This window comes from Mus caroli, unplaced genomic scaffold, assembly GCF_978045245.1.
Source record: "Mus caroli unplaced genomic scaffold, Mus_caroli_1 scaffold_8, whole genome shotgun sequence".
Classification (NCBI taxonomy): Eukaryota; Metazoa; Chordata; class Mammalia; order Rodentia; family Muridae; genus Mus; species Mus caroli.
In genome coordinates, this window is record NW_028227263.1 from 41,973,938 (window position 1) to 41,995,719 (window position 21,782).

General features: G+C 41.5%; 1 pseudogene; it reads right to left on the reverse strand.

Annotated features, from left to right (window-relative positions):
* Positions 1–10: 10 nt before the first annotated feature.
* Positions 11–7,675, reverse strand: LOC147002903 (E3 ubiquitin-protein ligase TRIM34B-like; annotated as a pseudogene).
* Between the last annotated feature and the right edge of the window lie 14,107 nt (positions 7,676–21,782).

Sequence of the window (21,782 nt, forward strand, 5' to 3'; positions counted from 1 at the left end):
ACTCAGGATTTCAAAAACTCAGGGTCATGGGGGCTGGACAGTCCCAAGGATTGAAGTATGGATAGGAAGGTTGAGAAAAACAGCATTGGGAGAACCTGTAAATGAGTGACCCATGGTTGGTGACATTGAGGGAGGACACTGTGCCCTCTTCACAGTCAAGGAAAACCCCAACCCGATGGAGAGGGGTGGCCACAAAGGGGTTCAGAACAGTAGGGTCACAGTTGGAAGATTCCTCAAAGATACTATACTTTGATCCATGCTGTAACACTATAACCCAGTAGCCATTCTGTGGTTTGTATCTGTGGTAATCATTTGGCTGACTTTTGCGTTGTCTAACATTAAACCTTAAAGTTTGTTTTCTAGTGTAAACTCCCAGGGTCCAGGCATTTTTTTCAGACACATCCACTTCCCAGTAATGTTTTCCTGAGGAGAAACATTTGGAGCCCAAGATACCGTTATTACAACACTTAAAGGGCCAAATGGACACAGATGTCATTTGTCTGTGGTCTTCTGAAAGTATAAGATTCAAATTTAGGTTTTCTGGATTAAATGTGAAGTTGTCTATAAGAAGGAAAACCAGAAAGAAAAAGATTAGGTGGCAAATAATGAGGTAGCTTGTTTGTGAAACACTGTGAAAAGCCAACATTGGAGAGCTTAGAAGAAAGTAATATTGATTGTGGGATATGATAAAACAATACAAAAAATGTTACATATTTGTTGTTTAGTACAGGATCTTGCTAAGTGTCCCAGGTTAGCCTTAAGCATACAATTCATCTGCCTCATCTCCCTACTGCTCTGACTGTAAGCATATACCATCACACGAAGCCTATGAGGAATACATTATGTGTATGAGGTAACACAGGAGACAGAGGTGATGAGGCCACATGGAACCACACCCTTGTGAAAGGTGATCAGAACACAGTGATTTCAACATCTGCAACTTCTTACTCCAGTAGGCCCGGACAGCTGTTAGCTCTGAAATGATAAAAGATTTGGAGACTTTTATTAGAAGCAGAGATTTGAAAGAGGTAATGCTTTGCTCTCTCAAGAGGTAAGAAGGGGTGGTATAAGAAGAGGTTTATCAGAGGCTTAAAAGGTTTAAAGGTCCTCTCTGGTAAACAAGAACACTTTAGGGTGCTCCCTCGGACACGTCCTTCTCACAGAACGCCCCTCCCTGACTTCCCTGCTATCTTTACCATAGGCACTGCCTGCTGTGCTCCTCACCTCTTAACTTTTGTAGCATGCCACTCAGATCAGGAGCTTGGAAGACCATGCTCAGTTTCTTAGAAACTGCTTTTGGCTTCTTCAGTGTGCAGATCTGACTCCTAGGGATGGAGAAATAGTTTAACCTTTGCATCTGTCATGTTGTTGTCTTGCTCACACAATGGCCTTTATCTCTTACCACATCACTGATGTGCTTCATACCTGAGGAGCCTAAAGGAAAGCCCTGACTGTGAATCAGAAGCCACAGGCCTCTGTGAAATGTTCCCTGTGACACTGGGAGGATCTACACCTCTTGAAGTCACAGCTGCCTCATCTTAATATGGGGTAGCTTTCATCTCTTTTGAAATCTCATGGAAATAATATAAATTTGGGTGAAAAGCATCGAAATGACATTGCCACAGCACTGAGGGTGCAGTGAGGACCTATGAGTTGTCAAGGAAATTGAGAGCAAGCCTGATGATCCTGGCTGTGATGTAGGGCTCATAAACTAAAAGCCTGTGAGTTTGTGAGTAGTCCGAAGCCTGGGTTCCACATACACACCACACCACATGCCCCATAGAGAAAACAGATGGCTCTTCTAGAGGAAGAAGAAAGCCTGACCTCTAGATATGATCCACATCAGAGATAACAGATCGTTATGGGGGAAAGTCTTGCAAAAGAAAAGTTATTGCTTAAAATGAATGTGGTCAGCCAGACTTAGAGGCTCCTGTCTGTAAAGTTAATCAGGACAGCTACAAACTCATCTTTATTACACAAAAGCACTGCTTGGGGTAACCCATACTCACCATTTCAAAATACCGCTCATATCCTGGGAATATTAAAAACACAAGAGAAGAAAAAAACAAAACAAAACAAAACACAAGTCATAACATGTGGGAATTAAAGGAGTTTAAGTGTAAAAAACAAAGCAGGAAAAGGAAGAAGCAGCACCAGTGGCAGTGGTAAAGGAAGAGGAAGGGGAAGGGGAAGAAGAAGGGGAAGGACGAAGAAGAAGAAGAAGAAGAAGAAGAAGAAGAAGAAGAAGAAGAAGAAGAAGAAGGAGAAGGAGAAGGAGAAGGAGAAGGAGAAGGAGAAGGAGAAGGAGAAGGAGAAGGAGAAGGAGAAGGAGAGGGAGAGGGAGAGGGAGAGGGAGAGGGAGAGGGAGAGGAAGAGGAGGAGGAAGAGGAGGAGGAAGAGGGGTAAGAGGAAGAGGAGGAAGAGGAAGAGGAGGATGAAGAGGAAAAGGAGGATGAAGAGGAAGAGGAGGAGGAAGAGGAGGAAGAGGAAGAAGAAGAGGAAGAAGAAGAAGAAGAAGAAAAAGAAGAAGAAGAAGAAGAAGAAGAAGAAGAAGAAGAAGAAGAAGAAGAAGAAGAAGAAGAAGAAGAAGAAGAAGAAGAAGAAGAAGAAGAAGAAGAAGACAGAATGGAAAAATCAATAGTAAGTTATTTCATTTTTTTCTAGATGCTTCTCTAAATGTGGACCAGAGTGGCGCTGAACCTCCTGTTTCATCCTCTTGAGTGCTGAGGTTACAGATATTCACCAGAAAAACTGTCTGAAAATACAGTTTCTTTCTTTTTTCCTTGTTTTAAAATTAAGCCAAAATATCAACAAAACTGGCAACCCTCAGGCTAGACACACTAGGGAAAAAAATAAAGAGGTAAAATTTTCAAACTGGGAAGAAAAGATGAGACACTGCTACTGACCCTAAAGAAATTAAAAAGAATCATGGTGGTTCACACCTTTTATCCCAGCACCCAGGAGGCAGAGGAAGGAGTTTGAGTTTGTGAGTTCAAGGCCACCCTGGCTCTACATAGTGAGTCCCAGGCCAGCCAGGGTTATATAGTGAGGCCTGATCTCAAAACAAAAACTAACAAACACCAACAACAGCAAATGAAAAAGAACCACGAGGAGCTGGGGTATGGCTTGGTGGTGGGATGCTTACCTAGCAAGTGTCAGACTCTGGATTCCCACCCCAGTTTACTGTGTTATAAAAAAAAAAATAGATAAGTAGAGATGAACAAATTCCTAGAAGTACAGAACCAACCAATACTGATTCAAAAAGACAAAACATGTAAAAAGATTAGATGGGAAATTAAAGTTCAAGCAAATGCCAACCATGGCTTCACTGTTAAATTATATTAAAAGTTAAAAGAATAGACAACAACAAAATTGTTAAAGCAGCACAAGAAGAAACGAAGCAACCAAAGCATCCCTGGAATGATACAGCCTGGCACTACAGTGCTTGGGTACAGAAATGAAAGAGGTCAATCAAGGGCTGGAGAGATAGCTTAGCAGTTAAGAGCACCAACTGCTCTTCTGAAGGTCCTGAGTTCAAATCCCAGCAACCACATGGTGGATTACAACCATCTGAAACAAGATCTGACTCCCTCTTTTGGAGTGTCTGAAAACAGCTACAGTGTACTTACTTAAATAAATCTTATAAAAAAGAAAAAAAGGAGGGGAGGGCAGAGGAGGGGAGGGGAGAAAGGAGGAAAGAGCTTACATATGCGGAGTCTACTGAATACACAATATTACATAAGAGAGACATTTCTAACCACAAGACATTTGAGTAGTGTTTTGGACTAAATGACAAATAAGAAAATGATGGAAGGGCATGGAAGCACATGACTTTAATCCTAGCACTTAGGAGACACAAGCAGGCAGATCTAAGTATTCCAGGCCATTCTACTTACTCTACAGAGTAAGTTCAGAACAGCAAGGATTACACAGAGGAGCCCTGTCTGGAGGAGGAAGAAGAAGAAGGATAAGGAAAAGGAGGAGGAAGGAGGGACAAAGAGGGCAGTCAAGAGGGCTCAATGGGAAAAGGTGCCTGCTGCCAATCCTGGTGACCTGAGTTCAGTCCTTCAGACCCATACAGTAGAAGAAGAGGACAAGGGGGCTGAAGAGATGGCTCAGTGGTTAAGAGCACTGATTGCTCTTCCAGAGATCCTGAGTTTGATTTCCAGCAACCACATGGTGGCTCACAACAATCCATAGTAAGATCTGGTGCCCTTTGCTTGTGTCTTTGAAGACAGCTACCGTGTACTTATATACAATAAATAAATCTTTAAAAAATATATACGTTAAAAAAAATCCTCGTTAGGAGTGGTGGTGAATGCCTTTAATCCCAGCACTCGGGAGGCAGAGGCAGGCAGATTTCTGAGTTCAAGGCCAGCCTGATCTATAAAGTGAGTTCCAAGACAGTCAGGGCTATACAGAAATACCCTGTCTTGAAAAAACAAAAAAAGAAAGGAAAAAGAAAGAGAAAGAGAAAGAGGAAGAGGAAGAGAAAGGGAAAAAGAGAGAAAGAGAAAAAGAAAAAAGAAAAAAAAAAGAAAAAGAAATAGAGAAAAAAATCCTCATTAGAATTGGGAACAAAATACCCATGGAAGGAGTTACAGAGACAAAATTTAGAGCTAAGACAAAAGGATGGACCATCCAGAGACTACCCCACCCAGGGATCCATCCCATAATCAGCCACCAAGCACAGACACTATTGCATATTCTAGCAAGATTTTGCTGAAAGGATCCTGATATGGCTGTCTCGTGTGAGGCTAGGCCAATGCCTGGCAAATACAGAAGTGGATGCTCAAAGTCATCTATTGGATGGAACACAGGGCCCCCATTGGAGGAGGTAGAGAAAGTATCCAAGGAGCTGAAGGGGTCTGCAACCTTATAGGTAGAACAATAATATGGACTAACCAGTAACCCTAGAGCTCATGTCTCTAGCTGCATATGTAGCAGAAGATGGCCTAGTCGGCCATCAATGGGAAGAGAGGCCCCTTGGTATTGCAAACTTTATATGCCCCAGTACAGTGGAAAGCCAGGGCCAAGAAGTGGCAGCAGGGCAGGGGGATGGTATAGGGGACTTTCAGGAGAGTATTTGAAATGTAAATGAAGAAAATATCTAATAAAAAATTGAAGAAAAAAAGAAAATTAAACAAACGTGCAAAAAAAAAAAAAGAAGAAGAAGAAGAGGACAAATTCACACAAGCTGTCCTTTGATCTCTACTTGTGGGCTGTGGATCATATGCATGCATACATGTATCATACACACACAATTTTTAAAAAAGGAGTCAAAAAATTTAAAATCACGTCAGGCAGTGGTGGTGCATGCCTTTAATCCCAGTACTTGGGAGGCAGAGGCAGGTGGATTTCTGAGTTCGAGGCCAGCCTGGTCTATAGAATGAGTTCCAGGACAGCCAGGGCTACCCAAATTAAATCACAAAACAAATATGAAAACCGATGGAAATTATAGTCATGAGCAAATATTAGGTTTGGCTCAACATAAAGACATCAGTTAATGTGATAGCCCATATTAATAGAATAAAAGAATAAAAACCACACAATCTCAATGATGGTGAAAATCGAAGAACCATTTGACAAACTTCCACATACTCTAATGTAAAAAGAAAGAGAGCAGGTGGGATTAGAAGGTACCTTCTGCAGCCTGTGAAAGGTGTGTAACATGGCCCCAACCCTACCAGCTAATATCACGGGACTTCACCATGGTAGGAAAAGAGAAAGGAGAAGAGAATATTCTTTTCCATGACTCCATCCAATGCTATGTTATTAACTACAAGAAGGAATGAGAAAATGTCTCTGCACTCTGGGGTGAGCTGCTCCTCCTACCTGCAGCAGCTCTGTATCTGACCCTCACGCAGCCCGCCGCTCTAGATCCGAGATAAGTTCCTCCACTAACTGGCTCTGTTGAGCCAGCTCAGCCTCTGCCTCCAACAGGCTGTCCAGTATCATCTGCTCCTCTGAGTCTTTTCAGCTCTATCTGTTCCTCCTTGTCCAGGATTTTTCTAAGCTGATTAAAGCCTGTTTGAATCCTTTGCCTCTCAGTCTGGACCTGGTGCTGAAGGAATGGACATTGGGAGAGAGAAAGATATAACAGGTCTCCAAGGCTGAAGGAAGATGTCAGTGGAAGTAGGACTTCAAACCAAGGAGGATATAGGAATATAACAGCAAGTTGAGGATGCTATTCCTCTCTTCTATTTTCCCTTTAGTACAAACAAACTCAAACAAGAAGAATAAATAAACAGCACTCTTCTCATCCAAAAACACTGTAAAACTTGGATGAGGCTCAGATTGTAGATAGATGGATGTCTTGGGCACTCGTGTCTCCCCACATCTACATGACCACTACTGGTTTTGAAACCTAGAGAAAACTGGTGGGGTGTGTGCATTTGTTTGTTTTGCATGGTATCTTCTAGCAGAACTGTCAAAAAAGAGAAGAACAAAACCTCTTCCAGCCTTTGACATTATACAGTTTATCTCTGCACTCAATTCTAAATACATACATGTATTTACAATGATATGCTCCCATCCCTCATCCCTAAAATTTAAATTGTCAGATAGCTTTGGACTTATTGAATGCAAGGAAACAAAGGGCCTAATTGGATGAGGATCAAAGAAGGTCATCCTAAAATAGCTCTCAGCATCACTCAGGAAGCCATTCTTGCCTTCCAGGAAAGTCTGTCTTCTTTGATGTCAGCTTCCAATGTCTCCACCTTCTCCTGCTCCTTCCTCAGCCTCGTGGGAGCTTTCTGGAGATTCATGCTTTCCACTTGCACAGTGAACTAACAAAAAAACCAGTTTGTGCCCAGAAAAAGACTAGTTCATATAAGCTGTGAGGTTGATGCGTAGTGTTTACAACATAGAACAAAGTCTAAGGAGGTGAATGAATGCATTCTTGATCCCTAGAGGAGTAAAGTCCTCACCTACACACTGTTTTCCCTTAGATTAAGTACAGACCATGCAGCAATGCCACCCTCTCCTCACACCCAATTCACAGTGTTCCCCTGCAGTTGCCTTGCTGAGAGGAGCAGTGAATGCAGGGCTCGGGAAGCATTCCCCACCCAAACAATGCAAGGGAAAGGGACCAGAAACCTTCTGCTCTTTGATCAAGAGATTGTGTGTACTGCAGGCCAACCCTTTACATAAACGGAAAGAAAAGACATTTCTAGGTGTTAGGAACCCAGTGGCAATGTGAATCAAGAATGATGGCAAGGTTATATTTCTTACCGAGAATCACTTTCTACCCTATCTTCCTCCATCACTGACTTACCTGACATTCCCTGACTGCTTCCTCCCAGAGGAATGTGTGGTGACCACGATGCTCCTGAGAACGCTCACAAACCCAGCAAATGACCTTCTTGTCCTCCTTACAGAAGAGAAGGAGCTTCTCTCCATGGTGTACACAAAGATCTCTCTTTTTCCCAATGTCAGGCTTCAATTTAACCTCCCCGATCCTCTCTACTATGTTTGCCAGATGTTTATTAGCCTGTAGATTTTCCAATGAGAATCTAGTACCACACCCAGGACAGCTGCTTTTCCCTCTGGGGTTGATCACTGCATTCTTGGTGGTGAGACAGGCTTGGCATACACTGTGGGCTTTGGTCAAAAGCTCTTGGCAGACAGGGCAAGTGGTTTTCTCCTGTATATTCGTTGGACCTGTTGAGGCCATTATATTGCCCCTGTGTCTTTTCCTGTCCTAATCTCTGAGGCTCTTCTCTCGTAAGGACTGCTGGGTGGCTAGGCAGATTCTAAAACAATGGTGAGTCAGTTCTCCAAGGCAACTCAGGACAACACAGCCACTAAGTATCCTTCAAGGTTGAGAATATGATGGTTAAAAGCACTCAATTTTCACCAGTGACTAGACAGAATCTGCTACAAAGAACAAACCCTTAGTAATTTGGTAAATGGAACAGAAACACTCCAGATGAAGAATGCAGTGGTGACACAGGAAAGAGAAGGAAGAAGGAACAGAAAACACAGTTAAAACAGGCCTGAGCTCTGTGCAGAAGTGCAGTCCAACAACAGAAGACTGGGAATCTCCATAGCACACTGGTAATGGACAAAGTCTCACTTTTCTTCCTAGTAGTTGGCCATGCAGTACAGTGTTGGGACAATGACTTTGATTGGGACCTGGCAGGTTTAGAGGTGTGTTTTCTGGCTTCCATTATTAAAACAAAACAAAACAACACCACAAAACAAAACAGCTGGACAATGGTGTCGAAGACCTTTAATCCCAGCACTAGGGAGCCAGTGTTAGGATGATCTCTTTGAGTTTGAGACCAGCATGATCTACAGTCAAGCTACACAGAAAAACCCTGTCTCGAAAAATCAAAAATAAAATGAATTTTAAAAAAAAATCATGTATTTCAAATAAAGATCTTACTATGGACAAGAGCTGATACCAAAAATTAGTAGAAAGAAACAAGAGCTGAAATTAGTGAGCTGGAAACTAAAGGCATACAAAGGACCAGTGCAACCGTCCTTTCAAAGGGTAAACAGGACTGTCAAGTTCTGGGCCATAAGAGTCAAAAGAATGAGAGAGGTAAATGTATATGATAAGTACAAGTTGTATAAGTACACACAAATTAAAAGAACCAAAGATGTTATTTTTTAAAGTTGATAAAAGCTAATGAACATTAAAAGATGATGTTCAACCTACAATTGATTGGTAAATAATAAAAAGAAAAGTTTAAAAATCACTATGATGTCTGGAGAGATGGTTCAGTGGTTAGGGACGCATGTTGCTTTTCCGGAGCATCCAAGTTCAGTTCCCAGAACCCGCATGCGGACTCGCAACATCCATAACTTCTAATCTACACGATTTGAAACTCCCTTTTGATCTCTGAAGTCACACACACGTGGCACACTTGAGTTCTCTCTCATTCTTGTTTTTCTTCTTCTTCATTATTTCTTTTAATTTATATTTTTAAGAAAAGGTCTCATGTAGCCCTAGCCAGGTGTCAAACTGGCTGGATAAGCAAGGTTGGCCTGGACCTAATTTCTGATTGTCCTGCCTACACCTCCTAAGTGAGGGCATTATCAACCTGCACCAGACCTGTACTTGCTCTGTCATAAAATGTCCTCCCACTCGTCACATAGCCTCGTCTCTGGATTCTTTCTCTGATGACAGCAAGAATCCGAAGGCATTAGGATGCGGTCTCTTCCTAGCCCTCTCTTTACCTTGTAGACGCCTAGCCATATTCTCTCTGCAGCATTATTCCAAGTCCATCCACCTCCTGCACCTTTCTCTGCAGCTCCTCCGGAACATCTTCCTCTCAGATTTAAGGAAAGCCCACCTGTGTTAAAGCTTCAAATTCCTTATGATCCTACTGAAAAGCCAGGAGGTGGTGCTATATACCTTTAACCCCAGCAGTTGGGAGGCAGAAGCAGGCACATCTCTAAGTTCAAGGCCAGTTGGGTCTACAAAGCTAGTTTCAGGACATCAAGGGCTACACAGAGAAACCCTGTTTCCAAAAACCAAAACCCAAAACAAAATAAGGTAAAAGAGATTATATTGAACCGTTTGCTTACTCTGAAAACAAAAGCTGCATAGTGTATAAACTACTTAGTTCTTCTTATTGTCATTCCTAGCTGGAGTATAAGCATGTAGATTTATTTCATATTAGATAAATATTGAATGGGTGCTTAGTATGCTTTTTTATGCCAAAAAATGCTTTATTTCCATTGACATTTTAATTAGAGAGAGAGAGAGAGACCTTAATCATCTTCTGTGTTTGTCCATGACTAAACTCTCTAGCATTGCAGTGCAGATTCAGAACAAGGAGATGTGGTGAATTCTGAAAAGTGAAAGTACTGGACAATGGCAGTCGGGTGTTTAAACCATCTATGAAGATGCAAAATGCCCATATATTAGCCTAACATGGAAAATATTCAGAATCAATATTTTACCAAGAACACCTAGGCTCTGTCCAGAGCAATAGCTAACTCTTGTTTACTATCTCTGAATAAGCAAAAAAAAAAAAAAGAAAAAAAAAGAAAAAAGAACTGATATAACTTTTAGTGCAAAGATCCATGCAAGAAGAATGATCGATAAGGCCTAAGCCAGGTGAGGACACCAGGATCTCTTATGGCTACTGAGACAGAAACAAGCAGGTGGAGGAGGGAGGGAGTTGGGAAGGCAAAAGCTTACAGTGCGAGGGGGACCACAAACCTGGAAGAAAATGAGAGGAAGGGAAGGAGAAACAGAGACCAAGAAGGGTTCCTATCAAGGTATCCATCTATGAGGCTGAGACGATTGGTTTTAAAACATACATCATGGGGGAATAGGGAGGGGTCGAGGGGGAATTTAGCAAAGAACAAAAAAGTGGCATCTGCTGACTTGAGGGCCAAAGTCAGGCTCCAGGCAGCGAGTACTCTGCATCTTATCTCCAGAACATAGATCCTCCTTGACAGCCTTGGGGTGTCAGGCTGGGCTCAGGTGTAACTCATATCCTTAAAAGTCATGGGAGTTCAGGAAGAGATAAGGAAGAGGGTACTATAATTCAGCTTTTACAGCCTCAGGTGCCAGGAAGGGAACAGGGAGGAGGGAGTGACAACTGGCTCCTAGCACAAGGTCATTTGGCCTGTCAGGGTGGGAGATTGTGAAGGGCTCGCTTTCTCACGGTATGGTCTCTGACATATGAGTATACCATAGCTGTCTTCAGACACACCAAAAGAGGGCATTACATTACATCTGAGATCCCATTACAGATGGTTGTAAGCTACTATGTGGCTGCTGGCAATTGAACTCAGGACCATTGGAAGAACAGTCAATGCTCTTAAACTCTGAGCCATCTCTCCAGGCCCTAAATTCATTTTTAAAAAAACAAGGCCCATTGGACTTGCAAACTTTATAAGCTCCAGTACAGGGCCAAATGAGAAGCTTTTACTGTTAGTAGGATAATAAATATTTTGGCTTAAAATTAAGATTTTTTTATTAGATTTTTTTATTAGATTTTTTTTAATCTTTCAATCTTATAATTAAGTGCACTGACTTGAGGATGATTTAAATTTTTTAAAAGCAGTCTCATATTTTCTTTATTAACATTTCAAATGTTATTCCCCTTTCCTGGTGTCCCCTTAGAAAACCCCAAATCCCCTCCCCTCTCCTCCTGCTCATCAACCCATCCACTCCAGCTTCTTGGCCCTGACATCCCCCTACACTAGGGCATAGAACCTTCACAGGACCAAAGGCCTCTCCTCCCATTGATGACCAACTAGGCCATCATCTGCTACATATGCAGCTGGAGCCAAAGTCCCAACATGTGTACTCTTTGGTTGGTGGTTTAGTCCCTGGGAAGTCTGGGAATACTGCATGGTTCATATTGTTGTTCCTCCTACCTGGTTGCAAACCCCTTCAGCTCCTTGGGTACTTTCTCTACCTCCTTCATTGTGAACCCTGTGCTCAGATCAATGGATGACTATGAGCATCCACTTCTGTATTGGTCAGGCACTAGCAGAGCCTCTCAGGAGACAGCTATATCAGACTTCTGTCAGCAAGCACTTGTTGGCATCCACAATAGAGTCTTGGTTTGGTGATTGTATTAGGGATGGATCTCCAGGTGGGGCAGTCTCTGGATGGTCCTTCCTTCAGTCTCGGCTCCATACTTTGTCTCTGTAACTCCATCGCTGGGTATTATGTCCCCCCCCCCAAATTAAGATTTCTTTACATTGAATTATCTTATTGTGAGTCTCCTTTTAACATAACTATATCCATGTGTAGTCAGTCTCCATTTTGCACATAAGGTATAATTAAGTTCAGGTTCTCAGACTCTACTTCCCAGAAGTAATTTTCCATAGCTGACACTAAAGAATGTTACTAATGAGCCAAAAAAAGTTATGGTTGAATTACTTGTACCCTGTTATCTCAATGTTCTGAAATTCCCCTGTTCCCTACGTGCCCACCACCCCTTAATTCACTTAGGACCAATCAGCTTAGGTTGGCTGATAATACTTTGTCTAGTTCGAGAAAAAAGGATTATACCACTACTGCTTGCCTCCTTATTTTTGAACCTACTTTTCATATAAAAAGCTTACCCTAAGAACAGTCTGGTGCCACAATTAAGTTTTTTTCTTCTTGTTGTCCTAGATGTCTCATATTATGGTGCACATTCAATAAACTATGCTTGCTTAAATGAGATTGGTCTAAGTATGTTTTGTGTGACAATTGCCAGACCCCCAACATTCATGGTTTAGAAAAATTGTAATTGCCACTAATTAAAATGAAGTAACTCTTCTTCAAATAATACACATGTAATATGTTTTTTTAAAAATTATTTAAAAGTATTTATTATTGAGAAAGGGTCTTACTATGTAACCTGTGGCTGGCTTGTAATTTCTTATACAGACGAAGCTAGTGTTTAATCTAGAGATCTGTTTGCCTCCCAAGTGCTGGAATTAAAATCAAGGGGCTTTTATTTTTATAACTGTGTCTGTTTGTGTGTATACAAGTACATGAGAATGCAGTGTCTAGGGAGGCCGGTTGAAAGTGCCAAGTCCCCTGGGACCAGTAACAGGGGATTGTGGTGTTGCAGGATATTTAATCATATTGTGGACCCCAAAATTGTGAACTGGAAAAACCTTGTTCTGGTGTGGCTTAGCCCTAATACACACCTTCACCCTAAGAACTTTCTGCAAATAAGAGCTAAATAAAGTCAAGGATAGGTCAAGAAGCAGAGTAAGCAACCAGTTGAGAGGGAGCAAAACTAAGGAACCAAAAAGGAAGGCCTGCCTGTGATTTGAAGGGTGTTTAAGAATGAATGGAGGAGGAGCTTCCTCCTGGGATGCCCATGGAGTAGGAAGGTCCGCTAGGTGGTACAATCTCTGCATCTCTGAACTAGGAGACTTTCACAACAGCATCTGGCTCCTAAGTGTTAACTGGTAAATTGAATGGTTGGGATTTTTTTGTTTGTTTATTTTTTTCCAGACAGGGTTTCTCTGCATAACCCTGGCTGTCCTGAAACTCACTTTTAGACCAGGCTGGCCTTGAACTCAGAAATCTGTCTGCCTCTGCCTCCGGAGTGCTGGGATTAAAGGGCGTGTACCACCACAGCCCGGAGCAGGATTTTTGTTTTAAAAATATAGGGCTGAAGAGATGGCTCAGCAGTAAAGAACACTCATTGCCCTTTCAGAGGTACCAAGTTCAATTCCCATCAACCACACTGTGCCTCACAACCAACTGCAATGTCTTCTTCTTAGAAAAAACGAATTTCTAGTCTAAAAATAACTATGTCAAATCAGAGAATTAAAGCCAGAATAAAATAAGTGACAATACTGTGGCCCACTACTTATGAACTACATATTCTATTATTTAATCCCTGTATACCTCAGAAAAACATCACTGCATGACATAGGGGTTAATGGCGAGCAAACAGAGTCTACTGGAGATAAGATGAATGAGCAGGCTAGGATCTAAAACAGACTCTCATACATCACCAAGTCTGTGGACAAATAGGTTTTCTTTTTTCTTTTTAAAGATTTACTTAATGTATCTGAGTACACTGTCACTGACACACCAGAAGAGGGCATCAGATCCCATTACAGTGCTCTTAATGCTCTCCAGCCCTCACAAATAAGTTTTCAACAATAAGCAGTTTTGGGGAAAAAAAAGTATCTATAAAGACAAAGAAAGTGATTTTAGGCCACACTTTGCACCATTTATGAAAGTTGTCTTAGTGGGGAACCTGGAGTTAAAGGGAAATTTTAAAAATTTAAAAATATTTTTAAAAATTAGAGATGTTATTCATCTTGAATTAAAGAATTTTCTGTGACTTATTCTTTCCTGTCTTTATTTCATTTTTAGTTTTTTGAGACAAGGTGTCTTTATGAATCCCTGGCTGTCCTGGAGCTATGTACACCAGTCTGACCTACATAGCCAAGACATTGAAACTTCTCTCTCTTTTTATTTTCATGCAGTAAGTTCCCGACCAAAGGTGTTAGCCTAAGTGTCTCTAAACCTTATTGCTTGAAGATTCCAAAGATGCATCCAGAAAATAAGCCGAGCTGAAGAGATTCACCCGCCTCTGCCCTCTAAGTACTGGGAGAAAAATTCACATTCAACTTATAAGAGTTGCTTATACTTATTTGACAAAATCCAACACCCATTCATGATAAAAAGTCTTGGAAAGATCAGGAATACAAGGCCCATACCTAAACATGATAAAAGCAATCTACACCAAACCAGTAGCCAACATCAAAGTAAATGGTGAGAAGCTTGAGCAATCCCACTAAAATCAGGGACTAGACAAGGCTGTCCACTCTCTCCCTACCTATTCAACCTTGTACTTGAAGCCCTAGCCAGAGCAATTCGACAACAAAAGAAGATCAAGGGGATACAAATTGGAAAGGAAGAATTCAAAATATCACTTTTTGCAGATGATATGATAGTATATATAAGTGACCATAAAATTCCACCCCAGAACTCCTAAGCCTGATAAACACCTTCAATGAAGTAGCTGGATATAAAATTAACACCAACAAGTCAGTGGCCTTTCTGTACACAAAGGATAAACAGGCTGAGAAAGAAATTAGAGAAACAACACCATTCTCAATAGTCACAAAAATATAAAATACCTTGGCGTGACTCTAACTAAGGAAGTGAAAGATCTGTATGGTAAGACCTTCAAGTCTCTGAAGAAAGAAATTAAAGAAGATCTCAGAAGATGGAAAGATCTCCCATGCTCATGGATTGGCAGGATCAATACAGTAAAAATGGCTATCTTGCCAAAAGCAATCTACAGATTCAATGCAATCCCCTTCAAAATTCCAACTCAATTCTTCAATGAATTAGAAAGGGCAAGCTGCAAATTCATCTGGAATAACAAAAAACCTAGGATAGCAAAAACTCTTCTCAAGGATAAAAGAACCTCTGGTGGAATCACCATGCCTGACCTAAATCTGTACTACAGAGCAATTGTGATAAAAACTGCATGGTACTGGTATAGCGACAGACAAGTAGACCAATGGAACAGAATCGAAGACCCAGAGATGAACCCACACACCTATGGTCACTTGATCTTTGACAAGGGAGCTAAAACCATCCAGTGGAAAAAAGACAGCATTTTCAACAAATGGTGCTGGCACAACTGGCGATTATCATGTAGAAGAATGTGAATTGATCCTTTCCTATCTCCTTGTACTAAGGTCAAATCTAAGTGGATTAAGGATCTCCACATAAAACCAAAGAAACTGAAACTTATACAGGAAAAAGTAGGGAAAAGCCTCAAAGATATGGGTACAGGGGGGAAATTCCTGAATAGAAGAGCAATGGCTTGTGCTGTAAGATCGAGAATGGACAAATGGGACCTCATAAAGTTGCAAAGCTTCTGCAGGGCAAAAGACACCATCAATAAGACTAGAAGACCACCAACAGATTGGGAAAGGATCTTTACCTATCCTAAATCAGATAGGGAACTAATATCCAATATATATAAAGAACTCAAGAAGGTGGACTCCAGAAAATCAAATAACCCCATTAAAAAATGGGGCTCAGAGCTGAACAGAGAATTCTCACCTGAGGAATGCCGAATGGATGAGAAGCACCTGAGGAAATGTTCAACATCCTTAATCATCAGGGAAATGCAAATCAAAACAGCTCTGAGATTCCACCTCACATCAGTCAGAATGGATAAGATCAAAAATTCAGGTGACAGCAGATGCTGGTGAGGATGTGGAGAAAGAGGAACCCTCCTCCATTGTTGGTGGGATTGCAAACTTGTACAACCACTCTGGAAATCAGTCTGGCGGTTCCTCAGAATATTTGACATAGTACTATCGGAGGATCCAGCAATACCTCTCCTGGGCATATATCCAGAAGATGTTCCAACCGGTAAGAAGGGCACATGCTCCACTATATTCATAGCAGCCTTTTTTATAATAGCCAGAAGCTGGAAATAACCCAGATGCCCCTCAACAGACGAATGGATACAGAAAATGTGGTACATTTGCACAATGGAGTACTACTCAGATATTAAAAAGAATGAATTTATGAAATTCCTAGGCAAATGGATGGATCTGGAGGGCATCATCCTGAGTGAGGTAACACAATCACAAAGGAACTCACACAATATGTACTCACTGATAAGTGGATATTAGCCCAAAAACTTATGATACCCAAGATATAAAATACAATTCGTTAAACGCATGAAACTCAAGAAGAACGAAGACCAAAGTGTGGACACTGTGCCCCTTCTCGAATTGGGAACAAAACACCTGTGTAAAGAGTTACAGAGATAAAGTTTGGAGCTGTAACGAAAGGATGGACCATCTAAAGACTGCCATATCCAGGGATTCATCCCATAATCAGTTTCCAAATGCTGACACCATTGCATACACTAGCAAGATTTTGCTGAAAGGACCCAGATATAGCTATCTCTAGTGAGACAATGCTGGGGCCTAGCAAACACAGTAGTGGATGCTCACAGTCAGCTATTGGATGAATCACAGGGCCCCCAATGGAGGAGCTAGAGAAAGTACCCAAGGAGCTAAAGGGAACTGCAACCCTATAGGTGGAACAACATTATGAACTAACCAGTACCCCAGAGCTCCTGACTCTAGCTGCATATGTATCGAAAGATGGCCTCGTAGGCCATCACTGGAAAGAGAGGCCCATTGGACTTGCAAACTTTATATGCCCCAGTACAGGGGAATACCAGGGCCAAAATGTGTGAGTGGGTGTGTAGGGGAGTGGGGGGGGGGGAGTGTATTGGGGACTTTTTCAATAGCATTGGAAATGTAAATGAGGAAAATACCTAATAAAAAATTAATTAAAAAAAAAGAATGAATTTATGAAATTCCTAGGCAAATGGATGGACCTGGAGGGCATCATCCTTAGTGAGGTAACCCAATCACAAAGGAACTCACACAATATTAGCCCAGAAACTCAGGATACCCAAGATATAAGATACAATTTGCTAAACGCATGAAACTCAAGAAGAACGAAGACCAAAGTGCTGACATTTTGCCCCTTCTTAATATTGGGAACAAAACACCCATGGAAGGAGTTACAGAGACAAAGTTTGGAGCTGTGACTTGCAAATTTTATATGCCCCAGTACAGGGGAACACCAGGGCCAAAAAGTGGGAGTGTATGGGTAGGGGAGTGGGGGGGGGGGAGGGTATGGGAGACTTTTTAGATAGCTTTGGAAATGTAAATGAGGAAAATACCTAATAAAAATATTAAAAAAAAAAAGAAGAAGAGTTGCTTATACTTTTTGGATGTTGCAATATTGCCACAGATCCATTCTGGTGAAAGCATATGCTGAGTATTGCCCACAATGTATCCTGAATCTGAATATGGCCTTGTCCCTTGCTTTCATGATTTACCAGATATAACCTATAGTAAATTTCAGCCAATTGTTTCTAAATTTTTCTGCATTGAGAAAGTTTTAGGACAAGTCCCTTCTGGTCGGTGCCAGCACCAGGGCACCTTGAGCACGGAGTTGGCAGTCACCCCCAAGGTCCCCTAGAGGACTCTCCACGTGATCTTAGGACCACCAGTAAGTGGAACACAACTTTTGTTCCAATCCAATCGAGCAGGACCTGAGACAGCATTAGGAAAGCAGGATACCCAGCTGGACCAGAGTCACAAGTCCCTTCCAGTCAGCACCAGCACCGGGTCACCTTGGGCGTGGAGTCGGCAGACACCCCCAAGATCCCTAGAGGACAGCTTCTGAGACAGACCCCATTTTGGGCTCCAGACATCCGGGCACCTTCCCTGCCAGAGGAGAGGTGTCCAACCTGCACAGAAAGGCTTTATCAGAGCACCTGGGGGAGACATCTTGGTTCACGGATCCCTCTGAGACTAGTCTGTGCAGGTGAGATTGTGGACTACAGAAGCTAACAGCTTCTGTGACAGGCCAAAGCAACACAGCTTCTGGGAATGTCCTGTTTCGGGCCTTCATCTTCTGCAAGGAGGGAGGTCCGAACTCCAGACATCTGTGCACTTTCCCTGTAAGAGGTGAACTTGCCTGCAGAGAGTGCTCTGACCACTGAAACTCAGAGGAGAGAGCTAGTCTCCCAGGTCTGCTGATAGAGGCTAACAGAATCATGAGAGAAACAATCTCTAACCAGAGACAACTATAACAACTAACTCCAGAGATTAAAAGCAGTAAGGGAAACAGGTCAAGTAACATATAAAGGCAGGCCGATCAGAATTACACCAGACTTTTCACCAGAGACTATGAAAGCCAGAAGATCCTGGACAGATGTTATACAGACACTAACAGAACACAAATGTCAGCCCAGACTACTATACCCAGACAAACTTTCAATTACCATAGACGGAGAAACCAAAGTATTCCACCACAAAATCAAATTCACACATTATCTTTCCCAGAATCCAGCCCTTCAAAGGATAATAACAGAAAAAAACCAATAAAAGGACAGAAACCATGCCCTATAAAAAGCAAGAAAGTAATCCTTCAACAAACCTAAAAGAAGACAACCACAAGAACAGAATGCCAAATCTAACAACAAAGATAATAGGAAGCAACAATTACTTTTCTTAATATCTCTTAATATCAATAGACTCAACTCCCCAATTAAAAGACAGAGACTAACAGACTGGCTACACAAACAGGACCCAACATTCTGCTGCTTACAGGAAACCCATCTCAGGGAAAAAGACAGACACTACCTCAGAATAAAAGGCTGGAAAACAATTTTCCAAGCAAATGGTCTGAGGAAACAAGCTGGAGTAGCCATTCAAATATCTAATAAAAATCGACTTCCAACACAAAGTTATCCAAAAAGATGAGGGGCACTTCATACTCATCAAAGGTAAAATCTTCCAAGAGGATCTCTCAATTCTGAATATCTATGGTCCTAATGCAAGGGCAGCCACATTCATTAAAGAAACTTTAGTAAAGCTCAAAGCACACATAGCACCTCACACAATAATAGTGGGAGACTTCAACACACCACTTTCATCAATAGACAAATCATGGAAACAGAAACTAAACAGGGACACAGTGAAACTAACAGAAGTTATGAAACAAATGGACTTATCAGATATCTACAGAGCATTTTATCCTAAAACATAAGGATATACCTTCTTCTCAGCACCTCACGGGACCTTCTCCAAAATTGACCGTATAATTGGTCACAAAACAGGCCTCAACAGATACAAAAATATTGAAATTGTCCCATGCCTCCTATCAGACCACCATGGACTAAGGCTGATCTTCAATGACAACATAAATAATGGAAAGCCAACATTCACGTGGAAACTGAACAACACTCTTCTCAATGATACCCTGGTCAAGGAAGGAATAAAGAAAGAAATTAAAGACTTTTTAGAGTTTAATGAAAATTAAGCCACAACATACCCAAACTTATGGTGTCAGAGACCATCCAGTGAGAAAGTGAGCCCTTCACAATCTCCCTAACAGGCCAAAGGGCGTTGTGCTAAGAGCTGGTTGTCACCCCCTTCCTCCTTATTCCCTTCCTAACACCTAAGTCTGTAAAAGCTGAATTATAGTCCCCTCTTCCCTATCTCTTCCTGAGTTCCCATGACATCCAAGGACATGAGTTATGCCTGAGCCCAGCCTGATACCCAAGGCTGTCAATGAGGATCGATGTTCCGGAGATAAGATGCAAAGTGCCCGCTGCCTGGCACCTGACTTTGGCCCCCATGTCAGCAGGTGCCCACTTCTTTGTTCTTTGTATAATTCTCCCTCGACTCCTTCCATATTCCCCGCAATGTATGCTTTAAAAAGAAAGCACCTCAGCATAATAAACGAGACCTCGATAGGTACCCTTCCTGGTCTCCTATTTCTCTTTTTCTTCCTCCCATCTCCTTCCAGGATTGCGGTCCCCCTCACACCCACGAATAATTGAATCCCACGGGACGGGATATTATGGGACACATTGTCCCATGCATCCTATCAGATCAACATGGACTAAGGCTGATCTTCAATAACAACATAAATAATAGAAAGCCAACATTCACGTGGAAACAGAACAACACTCTTCTCAATGATAAATGAAAAGTAAAGCATTTCTAAGAGGAAAAACTCATAGCTCTGAGTGCCTCCAAAAAGAAGATAGAGAGAGCACACACTAGGAGCTTGATAACACACCTAAAAGCTCGAGAACAAAAGGAAGCAAATTCACCCAAGAGGGAATGGCAGAAAATAATCAAACTCAGGGGTGAAATCAACCAAGTGGAAGCAAGAAGAACTATTCAAAGAATCAACCAAACGAGGAACTGGTTCTTTGAGAAAATCAACAAGATCGATAAACCCTTAGACAGACTCAGGACAGAGGGACAGCATCCTAATTAACAAAATCAGAAGGGAAAAGGGAGATATAACAACAGATCCTGAAGGAATCCAAACAAATATCAGATCTTTCTTTTTTTTTTTTTTAGATTTATTTATTTATTATATGTAAGTACACTGTAGCTGTCTTCAGACACTCCAGAAGAGGGCACCAGATCTCGTTTCGGATGGTTGTGAGCCACCATGTGGTTGCTGGGACTTGAACTCTGGACCTTCGGAAGAGCAGTCAGGTGCTCTTACCCACTGAGCCATCTCACCAGCCCACATCAGATCTTTTTATGAAAGGCTATACTCAACAAAACTGGAGAACCTGGATGACATGGACAAATTTCTAGACAGAAACTAGGTATCAAAGTTAAATCAGGATCAGGTTAATGATCTAAACAGTCCTATATTCCCTAAAGAAAGAGAAGCAGTCATTAATAGTCTGCCAATTAAACAAAGCCCAGGACTAGATGGGTTTAGTGCAGAGTTCTATCAGACCTTGAAAAAAGATCTAATTCCAGTTCTTCACAAACTATTCCACAAAATAGAAGCAGAAGGTACTCTACCCAACTCATTCTATGAAGCCACAATTACTCTGATACCTAAACCACAGAAAGACCCAACAAGGATAGAGAACGTCAGACCAATTTCCCTTATAAATATAGATGCAAAAATACTCAATAGAATTCTTGCTAACCGAATCCAAGAACACAAAAAAACAATCATCCATCCTGACCAAGTAGGTTTCATTCCGGGGATGCAAGGATGATTTAATATACGGAAATCCATCAACATAATTCGTTGTATAAACAAACTGAAAGACAAAAACCACATGATAATCTCCGTAGATGCTGAGAAAGCATTTGACAATATCCAACACCCATTCATGATAAAAGTCTTGGAAAGATCAGGAATTCAAGGCCCATACCTAACCATGATAAAAGCAGTGTACAGCATACCAGTAGCCAACATCAAAGTAAATGTTGAGAAGCTTGAGCAATCCCAATAAAATCACGGACTAGACAAGGCTATCCACTCTCTCCCTACCTATTCAACATTGTACTTTAAGTCCTAGCCAGAGCAATTAGACAACAAAAGGAGATCAAATGGATACAAATTGGAAAGGAAGAAGTCAAAATATCACTTTTTGCAGATGATATGATACTATATAAAAGTGACCCTAAAAATTCCACCAGAGAACTCCTAAGCCTGATAAACAGCTTCAATGAAGTAGCTGGATATAAAACTAACTCCAACAAGTCAATGGCCTTTCTGTACACAAAGGATAAACAGGCTGAGAAAGAAATTAGGGAAACAACACCCTTCTCAATAGTAACAAATAATATAAAATACCTTGGTGTGACTCTAACTAAGGAAGCAAAGGATCTGTATGGTAAGAACTTCAAATCTCTGAAGTAAGAAATTAAAGAAGATCTCAGAAGATGGAAAGATCTCCCATGCTCATGGATTGGCAGGATCAATACAGTAAAAATGGCTATCTTGCCAAAAGCAA